Here is an 11380-nt window from a genome sequence, read left to right on the forward strand (position 1 = left end):
AGTTCTTTGACTCATCAGTCTCTAATTGGGCAGTAGATGAAGCTGCATTTCTCTCTGGAGGAATATGGAAGTGAATATGAGCCGGGCTGGGAGGGGTGTTCACCACAGCAATGTGTGGTTTCAGTGGGGAATGTTATATGTGGGAAATTATTCTTGGCGTTCGCTTCAAAGACTGACGCTTCGATAATATCATTTCTTGAGCTGTTTTTTAATGCCACAGAGTGCCATAGCTGTGGCAAAAGACGGCACCACAACCATTGATCTTTTTCCTGTTCACCTCCCCGAAAGAAAAATAACAAGCTCCTCGTTTTTGTCTTTATAGCCGTGGCTTTAATAAGTGGTTTGGCTGAACTCACAGTTATGACGTGCAGGTTCAAAAATACAGTTCACTGGCGTCTGCGGATCATTGCGACTTCAGATTGTCTTTAATGGAGAAGTGTGTTTCTCATAAAGCCCATGTTAACGTCTTGATGGTAAATCTCTCAGATATGTTTTGGAGTGGTGAACAATGAACTTTTTTTAATTGGCGAGTCTATTTTTTTTTGGTTGTTACGTTTAAATTATTGCTTGAAAGGTTAGAAAATAGCACATAAGCTCTTTAATGTGTTCACTTGTTTATAGCCTTAAAGGCGTATTCAAACTGAATGGCTGTGCTATGATTAAAACGTTTCTCTAGACATTCATTCACTTATGAATCTGTTTCATAGTGGAACTAAAGAAAATTTTGAAGTTTGGGCTAAGCTATTTTGCCATGCTGTATAGAAACCAACTGTTTAAACTTAAACTATAAGCTTTTTTAATTACTGGGACAATTTATGCAATATAGTTTATCAAAGAGCGGCACAATAAATCGTTTAACCGCTGCAAGATTAACTCAACACAACACCTACATTATTCGTGAATGACAAGCTATGTCCATTAAACCATTGACCTGTACGTTGACAGCGAACATTCAGATCTGAGAACATTCGGATTTTATTTAGAATAAGTAATTACTTAACAGCTGCTAAAAAAAGTTCATTCTACATAGTATAAATGTGTTTAGTGTGAATGTAATCTGGAAGGTACTACATCTACCATGTTGTTCTTTTCATGTGACCTACCAGCAACACTTCAGTAACTTTCACAAATTCTCTCCTGTGGCCTCATGGGATAGTAAAGTGTCCATTATATGCACACTTCAGAATCCCAGAATCTCTTTTATGAGTACTGTGAATTCAGATTTCAGATGCAGGCAGAGTTAATCACTGTTTGAATGTAGCTTGACGCTTCAAATCATTGTATCAATTATTCCAGTAGGTGGCAACAAGTGACTGTTAAAAATGTATTTGCCATCGAGTCATTAGTTCAAGAGATTCGATCAAAAACGCTGATTCATCCAGTAGGCTAATGAAACTAGTGAAATATACATGTAAAGTGTAACAAGGACACTGTAAAATAAAGTGTTAACAAATATTGTTTCGTTGTATTCATTTAGCTGAAATTTGTATCCTATTTTTACAGGGACAGTCCCTCTGGTATAGCTGAGCTCCAGAAAATCAGTAATGAGGAGGCTTTGACAGTTACAGATTTGAAAACAAAAGGCGGGAATAAAGAACCCTAAACTCTAACACAAAGAACCATTACAGCATATAAATGGTTCTTCAGGACAATACGGTTCTAAATAGAACTGTTACTACGTTAAAAGAACTTTTAAAGAACCATCTTTTTTTTTATTTATTTTTTTTATCATTTATTTAATACGATTTTTAATGACATTCATATTTTAATGTTATTTAATAATAATAATAATAAATTAATTACATTTTTTTTTTTAAATAGACTGCAGCAATTAACATTTTGTCATTGTTGTCTATTCAGAATCTTGAGAGAATCGTGATTTCTATAAAAAAAAAAAAAAAGAAAGATTTTCAATTGATCCAGAATCATGCAACTCTTTTCAGTACTTGGGCTTTGCTGGCCTATTTGTCACAAAATCAATGAAATGCCCACATGGGGGCACAATTGCCCCATTATTTGTGTCAAATTCAAGAGGCAAAGCAATTATTTTAGGAAATCAATTTGTTTTATGCAACTCCAATATTTTATAGTGCTGTTCATGTACCAAAGTGTAAATTTTGAACTTTATTGTTGATTGCTTGCTTGTAAATCAATCTCATCCTAAGTGTATAGCAAATACCTAAATTAATACTTTCGGAAACAACTGGATGAAGTATATTAAAAGTGAACATTATTTATTGATGTATTTGACAATGTCCTTAGTAAAAGAGGGGTGGGGGAAGAAATACAAAAACTCCTTGAAGCAAGTAATCCATCTATTAAACCTTTGACAGGCCAGACAAATCAATTGGTTAATTCAATGAGTTACTGTTTGAAGTCCGAGAGACCCTCATCCATAAGAATTAGAGCTGCAAAGCAAACAGACGGCATTTATAGTGCATCAGTGTACTGTGGCGTGTTTATACATGTGGGAAGGACAGAACCTGAAGACGTGATCAACATTTATCATCTGACCTCTGTTCACTTGTACATTAGAGTGTGGAATGTTGCCTTGTACAGCAGCAGGGATCAAAACAAACTCCCTCATATGAAGTGCAGGCTGATTTATTTCAATGAGAATGAGTTTATTTTGCTTCTGCCATCACTGACCATTTAAAAAACTTTTTTCCCAAAAAGAGTAAAGAGCAAATCTGAGGCGTTAAATGTCATTATTATATTATTTTATTTTGTTATATTAATCTTAATATTTATTTGAAATTGATCTGCTGCCAAAATAGATTTTTTTGTGTGTGTAGTTACTGATAAACATTTAAGAGAACATTTGTTCTAATCTTTAAAAAATTGTTTAAATGGTATTAAATGGTTGAGCTTGTGAAATGTAGTCAACACTACATGCGTAAAAATATATTTAAAACAAGAAGAAAAAAAGCATGAGATTTATTTCATTGTTTTCTCACCATGCTATAGAAAGGCTCACAATAATATTTCTGTAATGGATGAAAATTATGCAATAGTATGTTGCATACAAGCTAAACAAAGTTAATAATAATCAAAACAAAGTTTTACTACAATACACTTCAAATACAACAGATTACAATGTCATGTTATTGTATAATTTTATTTGTAGGATATTTTAATTAACTGTTGGAAAGAAGGTTATAAAGTTGATGTTTGAAACAATTTTTAACTTTTTGGTATATTATTAACTAACATTTTAATGTTACATAATAGTTTTTCTAACATAATCACTTAAAAAAAAAGACAACGGAATTTGTGCTTTATTTTTGAAAGCACTAATCTTTGTGGAACGTGCTGTAGATTAACTCTTTATTTCATTGTGGAGCCCTTTCACAGAGCGATGCAGAATTTGGGTTCCTCTGGTGTAAACGATTAACAATGAATAAGCACAATGCAGTTCACCGAACCCAGTAAAACTGTTGACAAACTAAATAAATGGAAATAATTCAAGCGATGTTTAATGACATTTACATCTCACTTTAATTTTTACAGCACAACAAATCAATCCTCTCAGAGCTGAAGGTGGTCTGTCAGAATGTCCTTTTTGAAGTATTTGGACCAACTCTGTAATATGTGTACGAGGAGAGAGCAGCGGGTGTTAAAGAGGCTTGAGTGAGTCTGCTGATGGGGAAATGATCATGTTATCTGGAGTGCCAGCAGACTGTCAGGTTGGCTTTGGCTGCTGTCCTCTGGCTCTTCAGGACATCTGCTGTATCTGCATCTAAACACTGATCTCAGGCCTGCTGCTAGCCTGTGTATATTAATTGCCCTTGCCTCCTTCGCTGTTTGCCACTGATTACTGTCATTAATTTCAATTCCCCATGACCCCTCCCTCTCTCTCCATGACATCAGCACACAAACATTCCGATGTAGTCAGGCTGCTGTTAATATCGTCAGCGTCCACTATGTTGTTTCCAGTATGTGTCTGTAGAAATCCTATTTTAATTATATAAAGGAAAAAGATTTAGTGGTAACACTTTAAGGTTTCATATGTTAACATTAGTTAGCTACTGTAGTAAACATGAATGAACAATACTTCAACATTTGTTAATCTATTTTCAAAATTTACATTTTTTAAAATCAAAATTATATTTATGTTAACTAACTTTAAAAAAGATGAATGGTAACACTTTACAATAAGGTTCATTAGTTAACATTAGTTAGTTAACATAAACTAAGAATGAATAATACTTCTTTAAGGTTTCATATGTTAATATTAGTTAGCTACTGTAGTAAACATGAATGAACATTACATTAATCTAATTTTAAAATTTAATTTTTTATTTAATTTTTAAATCAAAATTATATTTATATTATATTATATATATATATTATAACTTAGATTAACAAAGATTAATGGTAACACTTTACAATAAAGTTCATTAGTTAACATAAACTAAGAATGAACAAAACTTCTTCAGCATTTATTAATCTTAGTCCATATTCATTTCAAAATGTACTAATATGTTATTAAAATCAAAGGCTGTATATGTTAACATTAGTTAATGCACTGTGAACTAACATGAACAATCAATGAACAGTTGTATTTTTATTAACTAACATTAACAAAGATTCATAAATACTGTAACAAATGTATTGATCATTGTTAGTTCATGTTAGTTAATACTAATGTTAACTAATGAACCTTATTGTAAAGTGTTACCAGATTATTAAATGTTGTAAAAATATATATTGCTTAATGTTAGCTTATGCATTATGTTAACGAATGGGGCTGAGAGTGTTATATATTTCAACCCGACACACTACAGGTCTAACATTTGGATTTCTTTAAAGTCTCTTATGCTCAAAGGCTGCATTTATTTGATCAAAATACAATAAAGCATTAATGTTGTGAAATATCATTACAATTTAAATCACCTGTTTTCTATTTTAATAAATTGTATTCCTGTGATGGCAAATCAGCATTTTCTATGCTGATTTGGTGCTGAATTAAAACATTGCTGCGAAGCTGCTGAAAATTCAGCTTTGCCATCACATGAATAAAATACATATTAAAATTGATTAAGATAAAATATATATATATATATATATATATATAATAATTTTAAATTATATTTCACAAAATTGTTTTTACTATATTTCTGTTTAAATAAATTCAGCCTTGGTGAGCATGAGACTTCTTTCAGAAACATACAAAATTTGAATTATTCCAAACTTTTGACTGTAGTGTATTTTGACTCATATTCACCTCCAGGGATGAACTCATATTCACCCAGTGATAATTGTGGTGATTTTAGTGGTTTAATCCTGCATACAGGTCAGGCTATATAACGCTCTCTGAGGTGGTCATCATTAAGTCAAAGCTCATAAAATATTGTTTAAGTCTATGTTTTATGTTTTATGTCTTGCTCGTTGTTTTTCTAGCAGCCCAGCTGTGCCGTTCTCCTACTCTGTGTTTGTCACCTCAGTCCATGGCCATTCTGGGAAAGTGAGTGTGAAGGAATGATTTATTTTACAGCAGTACTGTTACCGGCCTCATGAGGGTGACACTTCAGGGGTCAGTGATTTTTTTTTGTGGCTCTCGGCAGAGGAAAACGCTCCCACCCGCTGAAACTCCACTTCCGATCAAGGGCCTAATCCAATTAGAGAACAGTATTTTCACGGTGGAATGAAAATGGCAAAAGTTAATTTGCCAACTGAGGTCCGTTTTACTGCAGTGCCACTTTTTTCGCAGAAAAAAGGAAGTTTTGCTATGATATCCTTTAGTAGTTTATTTACCCGTGGAGGTCTGTATAATTCCTAGGTGGAGGAATTATCCAATAGCATTCCCATTCATCTCCATTGCAGTTTCTCATCTGGCATGTGACCTGTCAGAATTACGCAACCTGCTTATTGCGTCTTTACTCACAAATTTCAGGCTTTTTTTTTTCAGACAATTTCCTTAACAATAAATTTCATGTAACTAATCTGGAGTCACAGGAAATGACATCATGACAATGGTGATCGGCTGATGGCACCACATCAGTGATGGTACACAGACCCAAAACAGCAGCAGAGATGGAAAAAGTGTATACATATTCAAAAGTTTAGGGACAGTAAGATTAAAAAATAAAAAATAAATATATATATATATTTTTTTTTTTTTTTTTTTTTTTTTAAAGAAGTCTCTTATGCTCACCGATGTTCATTTATTTGATCAAAATACAGCACATTGAGAAATTAGTACAATTTAAAATAACTGTTTTCTTTTTGAATATACTTTAAAATGTAAATTTATTTCTGTGATCAAAGCTGAATTTTCAGCATTATTACTCCAGTCTTCAGTGTCACATGATCCTTCAGAAATTTTTATTTGCTGATTTGGTTGCTCAAGAAATTTCTTATCATTATCCATGTTGATAACAGTCATGCTAATTAATATTTTTGATGAAATTGAGATTAATTTTTTTATGATTAGAAAGTTTATAACAGCCTTTATTTGTTGTAGCGTTTGTTGTATGGATGTCTCTACTGTAAATTTTTCGATCAATTTAATTCACCCTTGTTGAATAAAAGTATTAATTTCTTAAAAAAAAAAAAATGTCTTATTGAACCCAAACTTTTTTTTTTAACCTTTGAATGATAGTGAAAAGATAATAATATAAATGTAATAATAAATATAGCTGCAAATCCATACATTTTTGCCAGCATGGTCTGAAGATGATATGATTAGAAATTGGCAAAATTTGTATCTATGTCCTAGGCCTGACCTAAGGAATCAATTAAGACCAGTTTCATTACAATCGGCTAATTTCATCAAAAGTTACTATCATTTTTGGAAATTTCATTATAACTTTTGACCACAAGATCACCCAAAACTTTTTGAGTATCGTCAGGGCATGGTGCTGAACACACATGCCGAGTTTCGTAACGATATGCCAATGTGTTCGTAAAATATAGAATTTTGCGTCAAAATTAAAAATGGCCGATATTGGAAAAATTGGGCACTGTTCGACTTGACATGCTGCATCGAATCTAAAGACACCAGTTTTAAGTTAAAAAATTTTTTTTTAATTTTTTTTATATATCTCCTGACTACTAGATGGCACTGCACTTAGGAGTTTGAAAAAGTAGCTTTTTCAGAAAATTAAAAATGGGGGAAAAAATTTTCACGATGGAAAATTACATCATAGGGTGCAATCGAATAGTATTGAGCCAAGGAATATGTTTGTTCCTAGCCCTTACGGTTCAAAAGTTATCAACAAATACATTAGGTGCCTACGCACCTTCAGTGCTTGTACCCTAATAATAATAATATAAATGTAAGAGCCCTGTCCCATAAAATAAGATAAAAATAAATAAAAATGCTATAATATAAAATAGCCTATATCTGCAAACTGCTTCACTGCTAACAAGCAAAATGTTGAGCCCTTTGATTTACCCAACAAGTCTTCACTGAAACTGACACTCTGGTCACTTTTGTTGAAGTCAAGCTGCCATTTAATTTGTTTTGTTCCACTTCATTTAGAACTGAAGGGCAGCATTTCAGGTTGCTTTGTGTTTTTGATGGAAGTAATTTGATCAAATCTCCCTGAAAAGATTCATATTGTTCTCATTCCTGAGTTAGTAAAACATGTTCCGCTGCCTTTGATCATTTGAAAGGAATGCATGGAAAGTTATGGATGCCGAGCTCAGTTTGTTTAGGTCCAGCTGTAAGGTGCGTGTCTCAGCTTGGTCCGGTTTCGTTGCTGACATTCAGGAATGTCTCCATTCATCCTCATCTAGCCAGGCCCCTGGGCATCCCCCTTTTTTATTTCCCATGGTGCTGCTGTAAACCAAATTCTCAGGCCCAGAGAAGCACTGGAGAGAACTGCATCTGTCAATACATCATCATGAGAGCCAGTTGGCAGCACACACAGCAGAGATCAGCAAGTGTGTGTCAGCAGGTTTTTTTTTTTTTTTTTTTGCTGATTCAGTCTAGGGTTCAGCAGCCCTCAATACTGTTATGCCATGTACCAAACACACAGAAAATAACTCATGGGTAAATCTTTTTTTATTTTTTCCCAGATCACATAGTTATTTTGTGGTATTGAGTAATCTGTTGTTGTTTTTGTTGACACAGCAGTTGTGTACTACCTCAAAAGACTCATTCCTCAGACATAACTGCAAAAGCATTATTATTTTGTGCAGAAAAAAAATGAAAAAGCCACCAACTGTGTTAGAACTTAAGTTTAAAACCCAAATTATTTAAAATATATATATATAAAAAACAATATTTATGATATTTCAAAACACAGGTAACATGTTAAACAGTCTTTTCCACTTATATGAAATAAAGCAACAAGGCACGATAAGCAACAAAATGATAAAAGAATTACAGATAAAACTGTTAACATTACAGTTTTTATTCAAGCATTTCGATAAACAAGTTGTTAATACAATTCTTACATTCTTGCTAATAATTTTTGCTAGTAAGTTTGTATAGATTGTCTCAACCAACAAAAGAGGGTTGCAAACCAACATACAAATTCGAACAAAGTAGTATATGAGTGAAGATTACTTCAAAAGTCTTCCATAATCCACTTGGTTGTCGTCAGAACGTAATTTACTTAAAATGAACTTTTTGTTTATCAAACTGTTGTATAAAAGGTGTGTGTGTGTGTGTGTGTGTGTGTGTGTGTGTGTGTGTGTGTGTGTGTGTGTGTGTGTGTGTGTGTGTGTGTGTGTGTGTGTGTGTGTGTGTGTGTGTGTGTGTGTGTGTGTGTGTGTGTGTGTGTGTGTGTGTGTGTGTGTGTGTGTGTGTGTGTGTGTGTGTGTGTGTGTGTGTGTGTGTGTGTGTGTGTGTGTGTTATGCCCCATCTAGGGTAAAAGGTGCAACATGAAAGACTGAAAAATGAAGTGAATTTGAACAACAATATTTATTGACTTAACTCTTGATTCAGGAGCTGACTGGGCCAAAATAACAAACAAAACGTCCTTATTTTTTAAACCTCTTTCCTAAACCCTAACCCAAAAAGAAAAGGAAATAAAAATACAATATACACACCAAACTCCATAACCAAATACAGAGATCAAACAGTTTACAATATTTTACAACCAGGCAAACAAAATTGAAAGGGCAATCCAAAATCAGCATCAGAAAACAGGCAAAGGGGTCAACTATAACAACAAAGTTTCTCAGGTACAAACAGTATTCGATTCACACAAGCAAGCAATACTCACAGTCTCTAATAACCTTAACACATTCAAACTTTCCTAACCCACAAACAAACTCTCTCTGCTCAAAACACAAGATCTCTGTAGAGATCAATCAAGATCACAAGAAACTGTGTAGAGGAGGTGATGATGTACTTTTAAAAGTAGGCCTACTTTGTGCACCTATCAGGACAGTCAGCAGTATGCAGGAACCAATCAGATGATTTTCCTAGACAGACACATACACTCACAAAACAACAGAGAAATAACAAAACACAAACCATAGGGTCGTAATAGTGTGATATTGCTTAATTTTAACAGCTTTCCCCCCAAGAGGTCAAGTGAACGAAGCAGTCTGATATCAGAATCAGCATTGTTATTGTAAACTAAAATTAAAACTAAAACTATTAAAATAGTTTTTTTAATTTTTTATAAAATGATGAAATAAACTGAAATTAAATTAAATTAAATTAAACAACAAAATTAAATGACAAAATAAAAGAAAATAAACTGAAATGTATGAAAAAAAAATGAAATGGAATAATTTAATGAAATGAAATAAAATAAATGAAGTGAAGTGAAGTGAAGTGAAGTGAAGTGAAGTGGAATGCAAAGAGAATATTTCATGAAAACTTTTAACTTAAAAAAAACTTATCCTAACAAAAATGTTAAATTGTATTGGCAACTAAATAAAATAATTCAAGGATTTGAAGTTTAAATGCTAAAATTAATTAAAACTAAATAGAAATATTAAAAACTAAAACATAAAAATGACCAAAGCATATTATTTACTAAAATTAAAAGAAAAACTGAAAATATAAAAATGAAAGCTAATTCAAAATATCAATCAATTCATTTTGAATTTATTTGAATAGCAGCGCTTTTCACAATACATATTGTTTCAAAGCAGCTTTACAGAAAATTCATGTTTCTACATGACTAGAGTGATCTGTCATCAGAAGTGACTGTGTCCAAGTTATGCATTTCAGAAATGTATACAAATCACAGTTAACTAATAATGTATTAATTAAATCAATTCTAATATAATATATAAATAATACTAAAACTGTTTTCAGTTTAGCTCTCTTTACTCTCCCTGCCACCAAACGTCTTGCTTCGTTTAAGAGAAAAGGCCCGCCTGTTCAATAATGATCTGATAAAATGAAAAGGCCATTTCTCTTAAATTACAGGAAATTGCAACTTAGCTACTATACTCCTGAATTACACTGCTTAAGAGGGAACCCAGAAGAAGAAACACATGTTGCCAGACTTAATGTGTGGCAATGCACTTTTAATGGAGAAATGAGTAAATTTAAGCTTCGCAAAAATACACACTGATTAAAGAGTGAAGCGATTAAGGAAATTAGATATTACTTTATCATAATTAAGAAAATGTTTCCAAGGTTTACACAGTGACTCGCCCAAGAACGATTTTCATGGTTATGGCTCCTCTCTCTTTTAATGTCAGACTGCATGATTAGAATTGAATGATAATTTACAGGCAAAATGTTTTACATTAAGCAAATCAGATGATAGCAGTGAACGCTGACTTTGGATGTAAGCTACTGTATGAGTGAATCTGAAAGCTGAAGGCACTGCATTTATCTGTGAGGGTTGTACATCAGGGTGGATTACACTATAATCATAGCTGTCATTTAAATAATCTTTTTTGTTATGGAACTGTTTTCCTCAGATGACGGTAATTTATCTTCTCTTTATTTCCCTCTCTTTGCTGTAATTCCATTTCAAATAGCTTGGAGCGTTTAACTTTGTGAACTATTCTTGAAAACTGTTTGAAAAGTTGTCTATCAATCATACGTCCGTCCAAGTATGAGGTCTCTGGCTGTTTGGACGCCATTAGTCAATTCCAGACAGAATTCTATCAGCTTAATTTAGGAAGAGGTTCAAAAATAACATTGATTTTATTTCAGGAAATACTAACAAACTCAAAGAGGGAACTGTCAAACATTGGTCCGATGTTTCAAGGAGTTTCAAGGTGGACACCGAATGAATCTGGGACTCATCCAGATCATGCTACTAAAACACATAGCCTACCTTTCAAATTTACGGATGTGGCGCTTAAATTTACTACCTGCTTGACAAAGTTATTTATAGCTGCTTTAAATCATCATGATATAAAGTCAACTGTTAGTAGGACTATAAATCTAGAGACATTAATAAAGTGAGAGTAAAAACAATATTGGCTTTATTCTTGAATCAAGCCTTC

The 11380-nt window shown here is 32.9% G+C and overlaps 1 long non-coding RNA gene across 1 annotated transcript; it reads right to left on the reverse strand.

Moving 5' to 3' along the window:
- Positions 1 to 329: 329 nt before the first annotated feature.
- LOC309502821 lies at positions 330 to 1931 on the reverse strand. The gene is made up of 2 exons (XR_014207409.1): positions 1178 to 1931; positions 330 to 1144 (listed from the first exon to the last, which is right to left on the reverse strand). It is a non-coding gene; the product is annotated as an uncharacterized lncRNA (long non-coding RNA).
- Between the last annotated feature and the right edge of the window lie 9449 nt (positions 1932 to 11380).

This window comes from Leuciscus leuciscus (genome assembly GCF_965113295.1).
Source record: "Leuciscus leuciscus genome assembly, chromosome: 7".
Lineage (NCBI taxonomy): Eukaryota > Metazoa > Chordata > Actinopteri > Cypriniformes > Leuciscidae > Leuciscus > Leuciscus leuciscus.